The following is a 23,291-nucleotide window of genomic DNA, read 5'->3' as shown; positions in this document are numbered from 1 at the left end:
ATTCCAAACTGATCTTCCCCAGGGTCAGCTTCTGCCAGTTCTTCCATTCATCTGTAAATAACTCGTGTTAGTATTTTGCAACCATGCCTTATTAAACTGATAGATCAACAAAATTCACACCTTTCAGCACCTACTTTCTTTGGAAATTCAGATACATTGACCATAAAACACGTGAAACGCGAGGCAGCCTGCTACAATTTATTTATGGTTGAAACCTTCCCGAAGTGAAACCTTCCCGTCTCCTCTATATCTCTTTTGTTACGTAACCTTCCCTTGTACAATAACCTATGAAACCTTCCCTTAGGATTTCTATCTCTTGCTTAATAATAACAAATAAAATCTTCCCTTTGAAATTCATTCTCTTTCTCAATCTTCGCATACAGATTTATTTGCTGCTTATTAAAAGTGATTTTCTGATTATTTCGGCGAAACATAGAATGTGTCGTCGTCGTGGCCCTCAGTGGTTATCTGCAAAAACCCAAAACTGTTTCTTACCTTTTTTAATGTTACTGGATCGCGATCTGACTGCTACATCGAACTGGGACATGAATATACTTACTCTGTTTTACTATACTTTATTAGCTGCTGGTGGGCTGTCATAATAAGTGGCTATATTTATTACCAAAGCTGACGTTATTCTTTAATAGCAAAGCTGTTGTTATTCTTTAATTAATTTGACTGACGTTACGTAATTCATAGTTAAACTTTTTCTTGACAACAATAAAATTTTGCAAAGTTTTACGTTGATGGTTTTTGGGATGAATTATAATCAGTAATGCAATATTGCCGGCAAAAATTATTTGTATTATGAATTAAATGATTTTACAAATGTTCAAATGGGACTTACTTTTTACAACAATCTTACAACTAGCATTGTGCAAACATACCTTCAGTAGTCTTGAGTTTCTCAAAAAAATAATTCAATAATATTAGTTCCTCTTATGATAATAGTTAGCTGATGTCTCTCTACATCCGTTTATAATCTCTTGTAAGTCATAGCTGGTGGCTGGCAGGCACACCGCTCCTCCCAACCTCTCGCTTCAGACCTGCTACCGACTCGCTTCACTTCTCGCTTACTATTGACTTCCTACGAACGCTAAAGTGCGGTCTCTCCCGCCAGCAATGTTTTCTGGTGCAGCCAATCCCTGCTACCATTACAAAATGTGTCAATGCGCGGTCTTTCCCGCTCTTTTCTTAAAATATATCCATACGTGGTCTCTCTCGCCCTTTTTAAAATTATATCAATGTGCTGTCTCTCCTGCCAACAATACTTTGGTGCAGACATTCCCTGCTACCACAATTATTTCCAACATGACAAATATTAATTATTCCTACATAATCATATTAATAAAATATAAACATCTATCGTAAATTGTGGTTTGACAATAGACAATAGAAATATACACACGTCTTACACAGTTAATCAACATACAATGATTGAGCAAAAATCTGGCACGAAAATGTCTTGCTGCAAGTCAGGAAAATCACTATAGAAAGAACTACGAATATTTTACTGAGAAGTGGTTGTGCTAACACGAGATATGACTGCTACCAAGAGTAGGAAGCATGCACATTGACATGAAAATAGCGGTGACACCACGGTAGCGCTCTTATGAAGTAGCTTCGAATAAGAACTGCGACCAACTGGTGTGGCGAGAGCATGTCTTGTCCGTTTTATCTGTCTCGGCGGCGAATTTCAGTAGGCTTCCGCCGGCAGAAAGTTGACCCTGCAGAGCCAACTTAATGAGGTTGGCAGTTAGAATTTGATACGGCCAGTGATAGCCTCACCTCACAGCTCAGCGGGGGTGGGAGCGATTTAAGTGGTGCCAACTCTGCGAAGACGGGAAGGTCTCGTATCCTTGCGTCGAGAAGCAGCCGAGGCTTGAAATGCACGGAAGCATCTGCAGCATTCCACTATCTTTCACACTATCAGAAATAATTAATCCGTGCTCCAGAAAACTTAACACGCCTCCATGAGACGATAGCTCTCTGTTTATTTAAGCTGTCACTGCTCTCAAATTTCCGGGGAAAATTTGTTTAATATCACTAATCAATCGACTAATTTTATCGATCCTTGAATTAATCATTTGAGCAACCCGTGAAAAGTATCATAAGGTTCGTAATTTTTTACGCAGTACGAATCTGCGATCGAAAACATAAATTAAAATTTGCTTAACAACTCCCTCTTCATCAAGAGGCTGAACAGGGCTGCAGTCGTTGCTACTGCACACCTGTTGTAGATCAGAGAACAGTCTCTTCACTGCAAGGAGATCTCAGTAGTATATTACTGTGACGGATAACTTCTTGCGAGAATAATCTGTTAGCACCGCGTGACCGAGCGGTTCTAGGCGCTTTAGTCTGGAACCGCGCGACTGCTACGGTCGCAGGTTCGAATCCTGCCTCGGGCATGGATGTGTGTGATGTCCTTAGGTTACTTAGGTTTAAGTAGTTCTAAGTTCTTGGGGACTGATGACCTCAAATGTTAAGTCCCATAGTGCTCAGAGCCATTTGAACCATTTGATAGCACCGCACCATAGGAGTCCTAGAAAACATTCAGCACCACCTCCCCAAGAATAGTTGGATCTTCACCTTTTTCGGTGGTAGTGAATGTACATCTACATCCTTACTCTGTAAGCCACCATACAGTAGGTGGCAGAGGTTAACCTGTACCACTACTAGAGCAAGGGAAAAAAGATTATCTATATGCCTTCGTATGAGCCCTAATTTCTTGTACCACATCTTCGTGGTTCTTATGCAAAATGTAAGTGTGTAACAGTAGAATCGTTCTGCAGTCGGCTTTAAGTGCAGGTTCACTAAATTTTCTCAATAGGATTCCTCGAAAAGAGCGTCCTCCCTCCAACGATTCCCAATTGAGTTTCCGAAGCATCTCGGTAGTACTTGCGTGTTGTTCAAACCTACCGGTAACAAATGTAGCAGTCCGCCTCTGAATTGCTTCGATGTCTTCCTTTAATGTGGCCCGGTGAGAACCCAAACACTGGAGCAGTATTCAAGAATGGGTCTCACAAGTGATTTATATGCGGTATCTTTTACAGATGAACCACACTTTCCTAAAATTTTCCTATCTAGCCGAAGCCGACAGTTCTCTACTATAATCTATATGCTCGTTCCATTTCACGTCGCTATGGAGCGTTACGTCTGGAAATTTAATAGATTTGACTGTGCCAAGCAGAACACTACTAGCGCTATATTCGACCATTAGACATTTGTTTTTCCCACGCATCTGCATAACTTATCTTTTTCTACATGTGCGCCTAGCTGTCATTCACCACCTCAACTAGAGATTTTGTATGTGTGGTGCGGTGTCCCGCCTCCCGTCAGACCTAAATTCTCACCCATCCACAGACTACGAATGTAGTGCCCGTTACCCATTATCCTCATTACTCGTGGTATTTCATTGATTCCCGTAATAGTTCGAGCTGGTGTGCATCCACACTGAAGAAATCATTGCCCCTATCAGGCATAAATTTGCAACTTTCCCCATTGATTTAAATCAGTGCCAACTCAAAACCAATGTCTGTAATTGTTTGGGTTTAAAAATTCTGTTAAATTATCTTTAATCCCCCTCAATCACTCAACGACGATGTATCCACAAGTTTTCACTCTTTGCTTTGCTCCTTTGCTTCGAGGTCATAGTCTCACAGCCACCATTTGCCATGGGGATTTGACGGCTGAAAAAGTTAGCACGCAGGACTCGCATCTGGTTCAAATCCGCGTCCGGCCATCCTGATTTACGATTTCAGTGATTTCCGCAAATCGCTTATGGAAAATGATGGAATGGTTTCTCAGAAAGGGCACAACTGATTTCCTTCCCCACCGTTCCTTAATACAATCTTGTGCACGATCTTTAACGAGCTCGTTGTCTACGGAGCGTTAAAGACTATTGTTCCTTCCTTCTGGTTCTTCACAGAGAGATGGTGTCCCACTCGATTATTCGTCATTCAGAGCTGTTTAACTACACTGGAAGCGCCTGTGCCACATAACCACTCTGATGGGTTGTTGCTGCACACGTCCATCATCTCACCATGCGTTCTTGCGCCGTTGTTACCCTTAAAGTACAGAATTTGAAATATCACACGATATTCCATTTTATGGACTGTCCCATTTTGAGTTGGCTGCTCTAGCGGTTTGATACGGAACTGACGGGCGAGAATTCAATGTGGACCAGGAATGTAGACATATATCTACAAGCAAACAAAAAATGAATGACGCATTTTTATTAATTCGAGGTGATAATTAAAACTTTATGACTAACCTAGTTAGATAATAGTAGTACATCGGCCAAAATAACGAGCTAATCTACAGATCACAACCCACACCTGGAAACCTACTGCAGATACACGTCTGCGACATGTTTTATTAGATTCACCAGACCAATAACAGCAAAATAAATGGAAATCGAGCTTTACTTTAACCTCGTACAGTTTTGCGATGGCTTCATATTAGCGAAGTTGCTAAATTTCAGGCAAAATCTTTTATTAGCCGTAACTCCGTGACTAAACATTTGCGGACCTATGTTTATATGAACATCTTTCTTTAGTTTTAAGTATACAGTAACATATACCAAAATATTTGCATATCTTCCTGAATCACTCTGTATACACGTACATCCGTTTCCCATAGTATGTATGAATTTAAATGACAGACTGGGCTCGGGAATATAGAGCCATTGTGTAGGATAAATTGTGGATACATTGTCAATCATCACAATTGTGTTTCTAAATATTTAATGAATAATTGTTTTCTGTATGTTTGAATTCACACTTACCACATTCAACCTTATAGTAGCAACATAATACGTTGGTATTCCATCTGTAAGTTTAGCGTCTACGGATTTTATACTTATGGGGACAATAACAACATACTTCGCCATTCAGTGAAAACATGAATTTATACACTGTTCTAACTCACTCATATGTACAATATGCTGACGCAGATATCTTACAAAACCATGGAATACCGCTCTGACGTATGGCCGCCAAGGAATCGACCTGTCTATTGTGATCACTGATGCACTGTATAGGTCACGCAAGTACACAGCACATGAATGTTTTACGTAAATGCACGACTCTGCAGAAGTTAATTCCAATATCGCTTCTCTGTGCATATCGACGTTCCTAACAAACATACAAAAGTCAATAGGGGTATGAAACAGGTCGTACTCGGCCATCATTTTCCTCTGTGTGTATCATATCATGTCACGTAGATTGTATCACTCAAGCCATGTATACTGCACTTTACCACCAACACTTTGAACATTCTGTACTTCTTCTATAATTTAGAAGTTTATGTCAGGTGCTTAGCCCACATCAACGCATTTCGATCCAATAAAAATCACGTGATAAGTATTGGAAAAGAGCATCATTCTCGAACTACTTACATGCTGCTCGGAGGATTTAGGAAGTTCCGACAGCTGCTCCATAGGCCGTCGCTGCGGTGCTAGAGCTGGGGAGCATCCGCCGGCTTCTTTTCCTGATCCCTTAATGCAGATACGTGGTGCTGCTGTCGCGTAGGATCTCGAACGGCTGGTCCGATAAATCAGGTAGGCCGACTGTGGGCTGCTGCTGTGCTCGTGCAAATACCAGCAACTAGAATACCTACGTATCCTGGTGCAACAGATCTGCTAATGCTGATTTCCGATCCACTGCATCAGGGGGGCATTGTGCTGTTGTGAAAAATTAAAAATCACAACTAAAAACACAAAGGATACACTAATAAACGAAAAAAGTAGAAAGGTGGATGTACCAATACCTACTTTCGAGTGTGATAGACTTATTATTCCTTTTATTCTGTCCAGACATGGTCGCTGATATCTGTTGGCCCTTCGTGATAATGATCCTTCCACTATGGCGTTCAGACCTCGAATGACGAGGCTCACTCAGCTGAAATAGTGAAAAAAAGGGGAGGGGTGAACTTTATGTCCCGACGTTTTTAAGGCATTCTATTGACCTAGAAAGAGAAGGGGAATGTTACGTCCACCAAATGTAGTTTTTAATTTTGTGCGTTTCATGTGGTGTCACCGCCAGACACCACACTGCCTAGGTGGTAGCCTTTAAAACGGCCGCGGTCCGTTAGTATACGTCGGACCCGCGTGTCGCCACTATCAGTGATTGCAGACCGAGCGCCGCCACACGGCTGGTCTAGAGAGACTTCCTAGCACTCGCCCCAGTTGTACAACCGACTTTGCTAGCGATGGTTCACTGACAAAATACGCTCTCATTTGCCGAGACGATAGTTGGCATAGCCTTCAGCTACGTCATTTGCTACGACCTAGTAAGGTGCCATATTCAGTTACTATTGATACTGAATCATGTACAGTCAAGAGCGACGCTCGTCACTAATGGATTAAAGTTAAGTATTCCACCAGCTACGTCCGTTTTTCTAAATTCTAATTTCCTTGACCTGTTCCAGACCTCACGCCAGCCTGCGTGAGCTAAAACGCGTGCTTTTCGGCTTCCTCTCATAACCCCGTGTAGCCTCTCCTGCCAACCCACAACACTGGCGACGAGGCAACACTGCGTTCTTAAGTATACTGCCCTGATTTACTTGTGTAATGGCTTCGCCACCATCTCCAGATGTACTGTCCGAATTTTATCGCTTACGGTATCAGCAGACACAGGTCTTACTGGATTCCCTTGGACAGCTCGTCCAGGGTCAACGTGCAATCCAAAGCGACGCGGTAGCCGTCGCTCCACCGCTAACGCAGCCACAAAACGCAGTTGAACCAACTTTTCGTCCTTTTGATGCTGCACTGGAAAGCTGGACGGAGTGGTCACGTCAATTTGGATTCCATCTCGCCGCCTACAGAATTCAAGGTAACGAGCGGCAGCCTTTTTTGTTGTCCTCCATAGGGGTGCACACGTACCGTGTGATAGTCAAATTATTTCCCTGACGTGACGTAGCAACTCTGTCCTACGACGAAATTTTGTCTGCATTAGATGCAAATTTCAAAGAATCAGTCAATGTAGTTGCCAAACGGTATACCTTCTTTCGTACAAAACGTACGGCAGGTCAGACTAATCGGGAGTGGGTTGCAACCTTGCAAGGCCTTACTAGGGATTGTGCTTTTGAGTGTCAATGTGGACTCCCTTATTCAGATACTATGGTACGTGATGCAATTACACAGAACGTTTCTGATGTTCGTATACGGAACAGATTTTGAAACTAGTCAATCCCTCTCTTCAACAAGTGATGGACATATTGGATCGGCAGGACACACTTGACTTTGCTCAGGAATCATTTGAAATTTCTCCACCCGTGTGTCAGGTTAACCGGCCCGCCGGGTGAGCTGAGCAGAACGGTAAACAGTCCTCGCGCCCGGCCGCGCCGCTGCCACCAGGCTCTCAGCCACGTGTACCGCGCCGGCAAGCAAATGCAGTGCTAAAATCATGCCCGCGGTGTGCTACTAGACATTCGCGTGAGAATTGCCCATCACGCCAAGCTATTTGCTTTTACTGTAATAAAAAAGGACATGTTCAAAGTGTTTGCCAGAAAAAGCTCAGATCGGAAGCTCAAAATCATTCCAGACCCTTTGCTTCGCGCCGGAATCGGAATCGAACCAAGGATACTCAGGCTCGCGACACTTCGCCCATGGAAATTCGTATAGTTCATGCCACTCCGCCCAGTGCCACTCTCTCTACTAGTGACTGTGTTCGTCCCACAAATAGTGCGCATCGACATCGCCAGAACTCCCGTCAAGTCGCAAGTGATTTTGTACTAGTGTCAGTTCACGTTGCACGAGACAGTCGCTCTTGTCGTCAGCAGGGCAATAAACTTTTTGTGGACTTGGACATTAACGGCAAAGTGATACCATTCCAGCTCGATACTGGGCTGCAGTTTCCCTGATCAATCAAGACACTTACAAACTGCTGGGCACACCTCCGTTGCATGCCGCAACTGTTAACTACCTATTCAGCTCACAAGGTCCCTGTGTTAGGACAATGCAGCCTTCTTGCAACATACAAAGGACAAACAAAACTTGTGTCATTTTACGTCCTTCGTTCTTCTTCTGCAGTGAACTTGTTTGGTTTCGATTTATTTCAGTTGTTTAACTTGTCTATAGTAAATCAGGTCATATCAGTGAACCAGACTGTGCCTTCCGACAGTGTTTCTCGTCTCTGTGAAGAATTGCAGACATTTCGGCACCGGGCTTCGGTTGCGCTAAGAACTATAAAGCACATTTGGAACTGAAAGTAAACGCGCAACCGAAATTTTTCAGAGCGCGCAATGTTCCCCATGCATTGCGTGATGAGGTCGCAAAAACATTACACGATTTGGAATCACAAGGTGTAATTGAACGTGTACAGGCTTCTCTCTGGGCATCACCCTTAGTAATTTTGCCAAAACCTTCGGGAAAATTGAGACTTTGTGTGGACTTCAAGGCAACAGTGGATCCACAACTAGTGACGGTAACTTTTCCTTTACCCCGCCCGGAAGATCTTTTTGACAAACTGTGCCCGGGTAAATATTTTCCGAAGTTGGACCTAGCAGATGCGTACTTGGAAATACCGGTGCACGAAGAATCCCAGCGCGTTTTGGTGGTTAACACGCATCTTGGTTTGTATCGATTCAAACGACTGCCATTGTGGTGTGCATCCACCCCTGCATTGTTTCAGCAATATCTACAAACTGTTTGTGCGTCGGTCCCTACTGCAGAAAACTATCTGGACGATATTGTGATCTCTGGAAAGACGGAAGAAGAACATTTAGCCAATCTCAGAACATTATTTCAGGTCTTGCGACAAAATGGTCTTCGCTTGCGGAAGGACAAATGTGTGTTTTTTGCTCGTGACTTACCATACCTGGGCCCTGTCATCAATGCCCAAGGCATACATCCCAGTCCCGAGCACCTCTGTGCCATACAAGACTTGCCTTCGCCGCAGAATTTGAAGCAGCTACAGAGTGTGCTGGGAAAAACTAACTATTATCATCGCTATGTTCCACAGGCCTCTTCCATTTCAGCTCTGCTTCATCGCTTGCGCCGTAGAGGTGTTCCGTTCGTATGGACGACGGAATGCGAACGCGCCTTTCGCCAGTTGAAATTGGCGTTGCTTTCCAATACTTGCCTTACGCCATTCGATCCCCAGAAGCCCATTTTGTTGATGGTGGATGCATCGGATTTCGGGATCGGTGCTGTGCTTGCGCACAAAGATGTATCGCACGATCGCCCTATTGCCTTTGCGTCCAAATTGCACTCGTCTCCGCAAAGAAATTATTCACAGGTCGAGAAAGAAGCATTGGCTCTCATATTTGGTGTTACAAAGTTTCATGATTTCTTGTATGGTCATCACTTTACCATCCTCACAGACCACAAACTTTTGACATCGCTTTTTCATCCGACCAAGCCTGTACCTCCACGTACAGTGCAGAAATTCATTCTCTGGTCTATTTTCCTCTCGCACTACCGCTACGATATCTTGTATCGGTCCACTGCTAAGCACGGAAACGCCGATGCGTTGTCCCGTTTGCCTGTTGCTGAGGATAGAGCATTCGATTCCTCCGAACTTGCTTGCATGTTTATTGATTCGGAAACCGATGACGTGGTCGAATCGTTTCCGATTGATTTTCGTCGTGTAGCTACAGCCACAGCTGCCGACGCTGTCCTTGCTACCGTTCTGCGTTTTGTTGCTACGCAATGGCCCTTGTCAAAGTCACGGATCGGGGACCCGTTTGTTCGCCGATTTTTTGCTCACCAGGAGAGACTTTTTGTACGACGTGGTGTTTTGCTGTTGCGTTCTGATAATGATCAGTCCAGGGTCGTGGTCCCACGTTCGTTACAGTCCTCTGTCTTACACCTTCTCCACCAAGGACATTGGGGTATAGTGCGAATGAAACAACTTGCTCGTCAGCACTGTACTTGGTTCGGAATCGATGCCGCGATTACGAATATGTGCTCTTCTTGCATGGTGTGTGCCGAACAACAATCAGCACCGCCGCAGAAATTCTTTGCATGGCCAAAAACCACTGCCCCTTGGCAACGCTTACACATTGGTTTTGCAGGTCCATTCTGAAATGCTCAATGGTTGGTTGTGGTAGATTCATTCAGTAATTTTCCTTTTGTTGTCCGGATGTCTTCCACAACGTCATCTGCCACCATCCAAGCGTTATCTGCTATCTTTTGCATTGAAGGTCTTCCACAGACTATTGTTCCCGACAATGGCCCACAATTCATGTCCGGAGAATTTCAGTCATTCTGCAAGGCCAATGGTATTCAACATCTGACGTCCGCGCCGTTTTCGCCACATTCAAACGGTGCCGCTGAACGATTGGTCAGGACTTTCAAGTCCCAGATGTTGAAGTTGAAAGAGTCGCATTCTCGGGAGGACGCGTTATTGCTATTTTTGTCCTCGTATCGCTCTCAGCCCCGAGATAGTCGCTCGCCGGCTGAGTTGCTCCACGATTGCCCTCATCGCACCTTGATGTCTTTGCTGCATCCGCCGTATCAGGTTCCTGTGCAGCGGCAGACACCTACTTTTGCCCCAGGCGACGTTGTCTACTACCGCCACTATCGAGGTTCACGGCGTTGGCTCGAAGGGCGCATTCTTCGTTGCCTCGGCCACGCTATGTATCTGGTTTTGGGGGCCTCTGGTGAGGTGCGTCGGCATCTCAATCAGCTGCGCCTCTGTCGTCGCACGGGATCTGCCGCTCCCCGTCTGCTTTCAGCGACGGTGCCGTCCGGTCAGCGCCCTGGGGACCCATCTACTGGCTCGCCTCAGCCCCAGGTGTTACCGACGCTGCCTTCCATTTTGCCCCATGGCGACGCGCCGCCGCCGCCGCCGCCGCCGCCTGTTCTCCCGCCGTCGACGCCCGCAGTGGACGCGTCGCTGCAACCTCCGGGCGCCTCCCTGGGTCACGCGCCGCCGATCGCTTCCCGTGACCAGTTGTCCTCCGACATGGAACTCTTGCCCGCTTCGGACCCTATGTCGTCTTCGCCCGTCGGGTGCCCAGGCCCGATGGAGGTCGACCCTTCGGCCCTTTCCTGTCTCTCCGCGGGCGCATACACCGCATGTTGGCGTGCACCCTGGAGCAGATTTTCAGGCGTTTCCTAGCTCCCCGCGGTCCGAATGGCAGGGTGCGGGTGGCACAGCCTCGCCTGTTGTTAGGCTCCCCACCTCGTCGCATACGTCAACATGGGGTCCTCCCCACGGCGGGCGGAAGCCTTATGCCACAACCGTCCGCCGATTTGCGGGGGAGGAATGTGTTGTCACCGCCAGACACCACACTGGCTAGGTGGTAGCCTTTAAATCGGCCGCGGTCCGTTAGTATACGTCGGACCCGCGTGTCGCCACTATCAGTGATTGCAGACCGAGCGCCGCCACACGGCAGGTCTAGAGAGACTGCCTAGCACTCGCCCCAGTTGTACAACCGACTTTGCTAGCGATGGTTCACTGACAAAATACGCTCTCATTTGCCGAGACGATAGTTAGCATAGCCTTGAGCTACGTCATTTGCTACGACCTAGCAAGGCGCCATGTTCACTTACTATTGATACTGAATCATGTACAGTCAAGAGCGACGCTAGTCATTAATGGATTAAAGTTAAGTATTCCACCAGCTACGTCCGTTTTTCTAAATTCTAATTTCCTTGACCTGTTCCAGACCTCACGCCAGCCTGCGTGAGCTAAAACGCGTGCCTTTCGGCTTCCTCTCATAACCCGGTGTTGGCTCTCCTGCCAACCCACAACATTTCACTCGTTTGTAGTTTCCAGCAGTTTCAATAACCTGATTTTTATTACATCTTCTTATACGTCCTCGAAGGCGTTTGCGAATATTGTTTTGTATAATTCAATATATTCTATCACTTTTCTATAATCAGTTCCCTGATACTCTGGTCGTAGCCATCTGTTTCACAGTTGCCTTGATTCATTTTAGTTTTTCATTCCTGTCGCCTCCTTTATACCTGTCACGTCTTTTTGAGTTTCTCTGTTTATTGTTGTTAAATAATTTCACCTATCATATGTTTTCATATAACCGGCATTTTCTAAGCTGCTGGACTTGTTTCTTGATTGAACCTCGTATGACCGGCCGCTGTTGCCGAGTGGTTCTAAGCGCTTCAGTCTGGAACTGCGCGACCGCTACGGTCGCAGGTTCGAATCCTGCCTTGGGCATGGATGTGTGATATCCTTAGGTTAGATAGGTTTAAGTAGTTTTAAGTTGTAGGGGACTGATGACCTCAGATGCAAAGTCCCATAGTGCTCAGAGCCATTTGAACCATTTTGAACCTGGTATGAGCTGTTGAGCTATACAGCTGAACAGTAGTCAGCTTTCCTCCGCATCTCCCGATCCAACCATTCCCTCCAAACCTTTGACCAACATGCAAGCCACCTTGTTTTGTGCAGTAAATTTCCTTCTCCTACCAGTATCGGATACCAGTAACAAACTTTCCTCCTTATTCAGTCGCCTATAACGCCCTCGTCTGACTTACATCTCCCATAAACTCGTATGTATCCTCTTTCAAACTCCTGGGCTGGTGGTCCGCCTCTATCACCACATTCCACCTTCCTTTCATCTTCTAACAGTCCACATCCTTTCTCAGAGAAATTTCCGCAACATCTTTCTTAGAGATCATGAGATAATACCTAACACTGTGCCTAACACACGCCTTCCAGCCCACATTAGTGTTCCAAAGCACCCTCTTTCTGTATAACTGAAATCCAACTCATTTTCTAAGTTTTACAATAAACTACTTCTCCATATAAATCCCAAATCCTCTTTTAAATAACAATTCCGCATACAGACTCATTACGTAGAGTTCTAAGGAACTCTCCCCATCGTCATCTGTGACGTGCCTAAGAACTTCCAGATCTTCGGAATTCCTCAGTTGCTTGCAAGACTGATGCTGTGTCACTGAAAATCTGGAAGAGTCGCAATATTACCATTACTTTATGTAGCCGCATCTCACTCGTCGTGACTGAACAGTCACCGACGGAAGATGGTAATGACAGTAGGGTCTCCTAGCACTTAAATCTGATCAAAGGTCCTTCTTTCCTAAGTGTGAAGTTGTTACAGTCTCCACAATTGACTTTTCCACTATGGAATCCAATCGGAGACCAGCAGTACGTGCTGTGGGCAGTCGATACCAGTACAAGTATTACCAAAAAGAATGTTGACGCCACCTTCGTTCTAAAAAGGAGAGTACTTATTTCTTCGTCAGTATATTTTCGCACAGAGTCTGTAAACATCCTTTATACTTTCCACCACTAGCAAGTCGAGGGCTCGCAATAATATCTTTGAGAGATATGACTGTCGAATGTGAAGCAGTATGTAGACGGACAAGGGAGCACGAAGCACGAGGGTGTGCTGAAAAGTAATCCCTCCGCACTCTTTGTAAGAAAACTCTTAAAGCTTTTTAAATAAAACAGATATTATGAGCGTTCTACATTTTTATTCTTCAGGTCTACATTTTTGCAGCAGTCGAATTCGCTTACGCTTTTTAAATAAAACAAATGTTATGAAACATTCTACTTTTTTAATCTTCAGGACTACATATTTGCAGCACTCTGCCGCTATAATGCTCCGAATTGCAGCGTATGACATGGCGGTAAGCAACGTAACTATGTCGGTGCGTGAGAAACAGCGTACTGTAATCGAGTTTCGAATTCGAAAAGTTCGCCCACACGTGAAGCTCCCGCTCCTGCGGCATGAGAATGCCAGAGCACACACGAGCGCTGCGACACCTGCAACAATCCGACGCCTGGGGTTCATTGTCCTCGATCATCCTCCATACGGTCCCCACTTGCACCCATTCGATTTTCATCTGCTTCCAGAACTTGAAGAACACCTGCGAGGACTTCCCTTTGATAGCGGTGAAGCGGTGAAAGTAGAGGTGAGGTTGTGACTCTGTCAGCAAAGTTACGCTATCAACAAGTCTCTCGTTGGGTGAATGTGTTCGTCGACAGGGTGACTATGTTGAGAAATAAATATGTAGACATGAAAATAAAGATGTAAAACGCTAATAACATTTGTTTTATTGAAAAAGCTTCAGGAGCTTTACCCCCTTAAAAAATACAAGGCATTACTTTTAAGCAAGTCCTCGCCAAATTTTGTCTCGACGTGTGTGGCAAAGAATGTTTATGGGCTGCATTTCGTTTGTTCTTTTATTTAGATGAACAGTGCAGCCGTACGAATCCTTTAACAATGAAACTACAGTAAATCATTATAAACTGTCGACCCTTTTTCTTTGCGTGTGCTGCTCCTCACAACTGCGTCTTACTGACAACGCTGAGCGGCGAAAATGTCGAACACCAAGTAACACGTTATCTTCAGTTTACTTACCTACAGGTAAATGTTTTCGGCTTCGGTTGGTCAGGTTACATATGAATTAGAAGCGTTATCTGTAGGATGGGACGTAAATACACGCCAATAATTGCGCCAAAATGTACGTCTTTACTCGCCACCGAGCGAGACATCTAAAAATACCGCAAGTCGTACAACTTCCGCTAAAAAATTAGTGCCACATGGATTTAGATAGAAGTCCAATCAGGGAAAATGGAAGCAAAATTAGCTGTGGCACCTATTTACAGAAGCAATATTGGATCCTTTTTCGTACTCACTCTTGTATCAATCTCCATTGGAAGGCATAGTCTGTAAAGGATACGAAGGCAGCATCCCACCCGTCAGTAGTAAAGGCAACAACTGCGATGTTCTGCAGTCGCCCTGTCTGAGGGTGGAGACCTGAGGCGGCGACATCGCAGAGGGGTTTCGTTACGTGCCGACTGTCAGCTGCCTTCTCCCTTACAGATGTGTGTGGTTCTACAGACGTACGCAGAAATATTTCCAAGAGGACCAAGATTTAAAACATGCCAGTTATGGAATAACGCTCTACCAAATCTATGGTAGAATGTTCGTCACCAAGACAAGAGTTTCCTGTTATTATACACTCCTGGAAATGGAAAAAAGAACACATTGACACCGGTGTGTCAGACCCACCATACTTGCTCCGGACACTGCGAGAGGGCTGTACAAGCAATGATCACACGCACGGCACAGCGGACACACCAGGAACCGCGGTGTTGGCCGTCGAATGGCGCTAGCTGCGCAGCATTTGTGCACCGCCGCCGTCAGTGTCAGCCAGTTTGCCGTGGCATACGGAGCTCCATTGCAGTCTTTAACACTGGTAGCATGCCGCGACAGCGTGGACGTGAACCGTATGTGCAGCTGACGGACTTTGAGCGAGGGCGTATAGTGGGCATGCGGGAGGCCGGGTGGACGTACCGCCGAATTGCTCAACACGTGGGGCGTGAGGTCTCCACAGTACATCGATGTTGTCGCCAGTGGTCGGCGGAAGGTGCACGTGCCCGTCGACCTGGGACCGGACCGCAGCGACGCACGGATGCACGCCAAGACCGTAGGGTCCTACGCAGTGCCGTAGGGGACCGCACCGCCACTTCCCAGCAAATTAGGGACACTGTTGCTCCTGGGGTATCGGCGAGGACCATTCGCAACCGTCTCCATGAAGCTGGGCTACGGTCCCGCACACCGTTAGGCCGTCTTCCGCTCACGCCCCAACATCGTGCAGCCCGCCTCCAGCGGTGTCGCGACAGGCGTGAATGGAGGGACGAATGGAGACGTGTCGTCTTCAGCGATGAGAGTCGCTTCTGCCTTGGTGCCAATGATAGTCGTATGCGTGTTTGGCGCCGTGCAGGTGAGCGCCACAATCAGGACTGCATACGACCGAGGCACACAGGGCCAACACCTGGCATCATGGTGTGGGGAGCGATCCCCTACACTGGCCGTACACCACTGGTGATCGTCGAGGGGACACTGAATAGTGCACGGTACATCCAAACCGTCATCGAACCCATCGTTCTACCATTCCTAGACCGGCAAGGGAACTTGCTGTTCCAACAGGACAATGCACGTCCGCATGTATCCCGTGCCACCCAACGTGCTCTAGAAGGTGTAAGTCAACTACCCTGGCCAGCAAGATCTCCGGATCTGTCCCCCATTGAGCATGTTTGGGACTGGATGAAGCGTCGTCTCACGCGGTCTGCACGTCCAGCACGAACGCTGGTCCAACTGAGGCGCCCGGTGGAAATGGCATGGCAAGCCGTTCCACAGGACTACATCCAGCATCTCTACGATCGTCCCCATGGGAGAATAGCAGCCTGCATTGCTGCGAAAGGTGGATATACACTGTACTAGTGCCGACATTGTGCATGCTCTGTTGCCTGTGTCTATGTGCCTGTGGTTCTGTCAGTGTGATCATGTGATGTATCTGACCCCAGGTTATGTGTCAATAAAGTTTCCCCTTCCTGGGACAATGAATTCACGGTGTTCTTATTTCAATTTCCAGGAGTGTAGATAACTGCAGAAGTTGTTTTTAAATACGAACTATTGAAGTAATGTATGGTACATTTTGCTTTGCGCTTTTTTTTCCTTTTATTTCGAAGAAATTGCGATTTCTTGCGCTATATAATAAATCTGTTCTTTTTTAGTTTCTAGACTTTTCACCACTTCCGGTTTCTAGGAGAGTCTACGCAGTAACGTCCTGATCGTATAGCCCAAGAGAGATAGGAATGAGGTAATGCCCGAAATGCATGCAACGCACCTAACGTATATGTAATGCGGTTACGGTCTTAACTAAAGCTGCTAGGAAAACTACCGAAGTCTACACTTACTTCAGCTAGTCTACTGTAGCCTACGGAAGCATTACAAATCTAGCCATGCCCCAAGAATTAAATTTGACAATCAGTGCTAAAAACTTAGTTGATCACAAAATACTCGCAGTTACTTTTTAAGTCAGCTTACTTTGGTGCAAAATTGTAAGTATATTTCAATAATATACGATTCAGTGATCTGAGATTACATCCTCATATAGTTAAATCAAACTTATCAAACACTTTATGAAATAAAGCTAGAAAATACTCGCGCAAACAATTTATTTATACTCCCTTAATATTAGACTGAAAATAAAAACTATTAATCTGAAACTGGATAAGAAGTCAGAATGATTAAGAAAATCCAGCTAGATATAAGCAAAAATGCCACATTAATACTACTCGAGGTGGAGGAAAAGGAAATAAACTTTTAAAACGGTGTATCCAACACTGATGCTACCTACACTAAAGAGCCAAAGAAACTGGCCTCCGTGAGCACGCAGAAGTGCCGCAACACGATGTGGCATGGATTCGACTAATGTCTGGAGGGAATTGACACCATGAATCCTGCAGGGCTGCCCATAAATCCCTAAGAGTTGGCGGGGATGGAGATCTTTTCTGAACAGCCCGTTGCAAGGCACCCCAGATATGCTCAATAGTGTTCACCTCTGGGGAGTTTGATGGCCAGTGGAAGTGTTTAAACTCGGAAGAGTGTTCCTGGAGCCACTCTGTAAAAATTATGGACGTTTGGGGTGTCGCATTCCCTGCTGGAATTGCCAAAGTCCGTCGGAATGCACAACGGACATGAATGGATGCAGGTGATCAGACAGGAAGCTTACGTACGTGTCACCTGTCAGAGTCGTATCTAGGCGTATCAGGTGTACGAGACCACGCCAACTGCACACGTACCACGCCATTACAGAGCCTCCACCATCTTGAACAGTCCCCTGCTGACATGCTGGGTCCATGGATTCAATTCATGAGGTTGTATCCATACCGTACACGTCCATCCGCTCGATACAATTTAAAACGAGACTTGTCCGACCAGGCAACATGATTCCAGTGCTCAACAGTCCAATGTCAGTGTTGACGGGACCAGGCGAGACGTAATGCTTTGTGCCGCACAGTCATCAAGCCCATATCGGTGATGTCTCGTTGAATAGTTTGCACGGTGACACTTGTTGATGGCCTAGCATTGATATCTGCAGCAATTTGCGGAAGGGTTGCACTTCTGTCACGTTGAACGATTCTCTTCAGTCGTCGTTGGTCCCGGTCTTGCAGGAACTTTTCCCGGCCGCAGCGATGTCGGAGATTTGATATTTTACCGGATTCCTTATATTCACGGTACACTCGTGAAATGGTCGTATGGGAAAATCCCCACATCATCGCTACCTCGGAAGTGCTGTGTCCCATCGCTCCTGCGCCGAGTAAAACACCACGTTCAAACTCACGTAAATCTTGATAACGTACCATTGTAGCTGCAGCAGCCGATCTAACAACTGCGCCAGACACTGGTTGTCTTATACAGGAGTTGCCGACCGCAGGGCCGTATTCTGCTTGTTTACGTATCTCTGTATTTGAATACGCATGCCTATATCAGTTTCTTGACGCTTCACACTGAGGTGATAACAGTTATGGGATACCTCCTAATATCGTGTTGGTCCACCATTTCCCCGGCGTAGTGGAGCAGCTCGAAGTGGCAATGACTCAACAAGTCGCTGGAAGTCCCCTGCATAAGTATTGAGCCATGCTGCCTCGATTCAATCCCGCGTCCGGCCATCCTGATTTAGGTTTTCCGTGATTTCCCTAAATCGCTCCAGGCAAATGCCAGGATGGTTCCTTTGAAAGGGCACGGCCGACTCCCTTCCCCGTCCTTCCCTAAACCGATGAGACCGATGACCTCACAGTTTGGTCTCTTCCCTCAAACAACCCAACCCAACCCCCGTGCTGCCTCTATCGAGAAAGTATTGCCAGAGCAGGATTTCGTGCACGATGTGACCTCTCTATCATGTCCCATGAATATTCGATGGGATACATGTTGGGTCATTGGGGTGTCCAAATCATTCACTCGAATTATCCACAATTTCTTCAAACAAGTCGCGAACAGTGGTGACCCGATGACATGGCACATTGTCATCCCTAAAAATTTCATCGTTGTTTGGGAACATTAAATCCATGAATGGCTGCAAATGGTCGACCGACGTGTTTAGGATTAAGTGCAGATGTGCACACCTACAGAATATAATGTCCAATCACATTAACGTGACCAGCTGTCAAAAGCTTGAATAACCGCCTTTTGCAATGTGAGATACGCAGGAAGAGTGTCAGTGAGGTTCTGAGATATCGACAGGGATGTGGAACCCTATCGAGATGAACCGACAGATTCTCGGATGGGTTTAAATCTGCGAAGTTTGTTGGCCAGGGGAGTCCGGTAAATTCGTCTAGGTGCTCTTTGAAACATGCACGTATACTGCGAGCCTTGTGCCACTTTGCATTGCCCTGCTGGTAGATGCCACTGTGCTTGGGAAAAACAGACTGGATGTATGGGTGGACATGGGATAAATGCATACTTGTGTTTATCCATTGTGCCTTCCAAAATAACAAGATCACCCAGAAAATGCCATTAAAACATTCGGCAGACCTTAATTCTCCCTCCTCCGACTTGGATCCTTCCGATAATTGTTCTAGTGCCGCACACCAACGGCCATCTGTATGGTGCAGTATAAAACGTGACTCATGTGAAAACGCCACTTGTACGACTCAGGGGACGTCCAGCTGCGGTTTTTGGGTGCAAATTCCAGCCTTCCTGACCCTTGAACAGCAGTCAGCATGGGTGCATAAACCAGACGCCTGCTGTGGAGGCCCATACGCATCGTTCGCTGAACGGCCGTTGACGAGAGACCGTTGGTAGTCTCTGCTTTCATCATGACAGGCAGCTGCTCAAGAGCTGCACTTCTATTTGCCCGTGCACATCTCATCAGCCGCCGTTCACCCCTGTCATCTATGGCCGCTGTTGCATCGTAGTTGCCTCGGCGCCGGTTTCGGATAGCGCCATTTTGTCATGCAGGGTATACGACGGGTGTCTGAAAAGTGCATGCAGAATTAAAAACTACTTACGTGTTTGGGGCAAACCTTTTTTATTTTTCGACGTAGTCTCCTTTTAGACTTACACTTCGTCCAACGCTGTTCTAATTTGTTGATCCCTTCCGAATAATAGGAATTGTCCAAGTCTGCAAAATAGCTATTAGTTGCTGCAGCCACCTCCTTGTCTGAATAAAATCTTTGTCCCGCCAGCCATTTCTTCAAATTGGGGAACAAATAGTCCGAGGGAGCCAAGTCTGGAGAATAGGGGGGATGTGAAACGAGCTGGAATCCTATTTCCATTAATTTTGCGACCACAACTGCTGAGGTGTGTGCTGGTCCATTGTCGTGATGGTAAAAGACTTTTTTGCGGTCCAATCGCTGGCGTTTTTCTTGCAGCTCTGTTTTCAGACGGTTCGATAACGATGCATAATAAGCACCTGTAATAGTATTACCCTTTTCCATATAGTCGATGAGGATCATCCCTTGCGAATCCCAAAAGACAATCGCCATAACCTTTCCAGCCGAAGGAACGGTCTTCACCTTTTTTGGTGCAGATTCTCCCTTGGTAACCCATTGTTTAGATTGTTGTTTGGTCTCAGGAGTGTAGTCATGTATCCATGTTTCATCCACAGTGACGAAACGACGCTTAAAGTCCTGCGGATTCTTCCTGAACAGCTGCAAACCATCCTTGCAACACTTCACACGATTCCGTTTTCGGTCGAGCGTGAGCAATCGCGAAACCCATCTTGCGTGTAGCTTTCTCATGTCAAAATGTTTATGCAAAAATTATGTACCCGTTCATTCGAGATGCCCACAGCACTAGCAATTTCACACACCTTAACTCTTCTGTCATCCATGACCATATCATGGATTTTATCAATGATTTCTGGAGTCGTAACATCCACAGGGCGTCCGGAACATTCAGCATCACTTGTGCCTATATGGCCACTCCGAAAATTTTGAAACCACTTATAAACTGTTCTAATAGAAGGTGCAGAGTCACCGTAGTGTTTATCAAGCTTCTCTTTATTCTCCTTTGGCGTTTTGCCTTTCATAAAGTAATGTTTAATCACCACACGAAATTCTTATTCGTCCATTTTTTGATAATCAATCGACTTCCTCGATTCACACGAATCCCAAACACAATGAAATAGACCATATGGCTGAAACTTGGTGGGCATTCTTTCCAAAGATGCTACTAACTAAACATGACCTCGATATGCGCCACGGACTTTTTCAAACGCCCCTCGTATTTTAACCACTGCGGCAGACGAAAAGTTTACAATGTTAGCCGTTTCGGAAATACTCCCACCCTTTGCCCGAAAGCCAATGATCATAGCCTCTTGGACCTCAGATAAATCGCTCGGTTGGCGCATTGCGACAACGACTGTACTGTTCGCCGACTCGCCCCGACACGATTTATGTACCCTACAGTGCTAGTGCTGCCACCCGCCACCTGTCAGTGGCTACGGCACGTTGACGTCGAACACAGGTGGTGGTCGCATTAATGTGGGTACCGTGTCGAATGACTGCATTCTCACGAATTTATCAATAGCTCTGTCGCTTATAATCGAATGTAGAATCAGCAAGCCATCATGAGGTTTCTTTTCCCTCAGAGAAATAGTAAAAAAGTAATTGTGATTCTGACAGCCTGGGCACATGATGGTAATTCCCTTTCCCTAGTCAAGCAGCTGATAGGCTCCGACCAGTGGTACTTATTTGTTCTAGGATGGCAGACACAAATGGAAAAGCATTACCATGCGCTTTTTGTACAATACTGCGATCCTCACACTTCAACATATGTTGAGACGAACTGTTCTTATATCTGAAGCAAACCAAAATTTCAAGTATAGTTGATTCTAGACAACAGACGCTGTTTTAAATGAGGAACTGGAATCGCCGTCAGTTCACCTGATGATGGCGACATGTATGATCGCCGAAATATTGTGCCCGTTGGACACTATAGACCGGCAGCACACCCGTGGATATTTTGATTATCAAATACGCCGGGAGAAAGTCAAGAATCACATCATACACCTTATTTTTAGTAGTTGCAGAAATGGAATTCGAATACATTTTTCAATTACACAGTAGCTATGGTAATATCGCGACGCTAACAAAGATTATTAAAATTTAATTTTACTTTCGTTTTACTTGTACTGTACAGGGTTAAGAGCGGAACCTTTTCCGCTGTCAGACTAAATCCAACAAGGGGACCTTAACCGACTGGCCGTCCTCGATTTTCTTCGTACTTTGAAACGTGTCAGTTGAATCCGTTTCATGAATTCTGAGCACGTCTGGCTTAACGTGCTAACAGAGTTTACTTCGCGTGTTATTTTATTCCGCCGCAGTTATACGTAGCCTCTGGAAAGGGGAGGAGCTCTTTTGTTTGTTTATTTGCCGCTTTATTCCAACTCTTCCTTGTAAATATTCATGTGTAGATGAACGCAAGTATGAGAGTGCCTCCAGTAGACGCAGGGTTCGTAGATACGTGGGTTTGTAATACCATGCTAACTTGCAGGTTTAAAACGTAGAAACCCACGACTTTTCCGATTCCTGATAGGGCGAGGGTCAGGTTAGCACAGCAGAGAAACGCGGCTGGCATCCTACCGCTGCTGACGGTAGCATCACCCCATCAATGGTCACAGGCTGAATGCTGCTAAGTACTGGATGCCTATATTAGCGATCCACTGGTAGATGGACAACGGTATTGGTGTTACTTACGTCTACATTTGATTATGGTTAATTTCAGTTACTCTCGTGGTTATTAGGCAAGCCTTATCGCTCTCAGTTTTATTAGCACGTTCTCGCTCAATTTCACGTGTTTGTGTGGACTTGTAATGGTGCCTTTTGTTCTGATAGTAGAACGACTAGATGTGTAGTTCTTTCCTATAATATAAAAGGATCCTTAAAGCTTTAGCTGACAATGAGATTCCATTTTTTATATTCTGCATGTTGTTTTGTGGGCTGCGATTTTCGAACATCTTGAAGTGTGCACCTTGGTTTGTCGTAACTTCCTCGTGTCCTCGAAACTATGTTGCTATGGTATTGCTTCAAATGTAGACTATGAAGGAATGCCTACATGCGGATTTAATTTCTGATAGTTACCCCGTTTCTGACTTTATTGGACTTAGTCCAAATCTTACCCCTCAGTCCATCCTGCCCTTGCTAAGATGCTACTACGGTCAAATGGTGTTGCTCAAATTGTAGTTTATGAGGTGCAAACCCAATAAATGCCTGCACCTACATCTACATCCATACTCCGCAAGCCACCTGACGGTGTGTGGCGGAGGGTACCTTGAGTACCTCTATCGGTTCTCCCTTCTATTCCAATCTCGTATTGTTCGTGGAAAGAAAGATGGTCGATATGCCTCTGCGTGGGCTGTAATCTCTCTGATTTTATCCTCATGGTCTCTTCGAGAGATTTACGTAGGAGGGAGCAATACACTGCTTGACTCCTCGGTGAAGGTATTTTCTCGAAACTTCAACAAAAGCCCATACCGAGCTACTGAGCGTCTCTCTTGCAGAGTCTTCCACTGGAGTTTATCTATCATCTCCGTAACGCTTTCGCGATTACTAAATGATCCTGTA

This window comes from Schistocerca piceifrons, chromosome X, assembly GCF_021461385.2.
Source record: "Schistocerca piceifrons isolate TAMUIC-IGC-003096 chromosome X, iqSchPice1.1, whole genome shotgun sequence".
Classification (NCBI taxonomy): domain Eukaryota; kingdom Metazoa; phylum Arthropoda; class Insecta; order Orthoptera; family Acrididae; genus Schistocerca; species Schistocerca piceifrons.
This window is presented reverse-complemented; position numbering follows the sequence as displayed.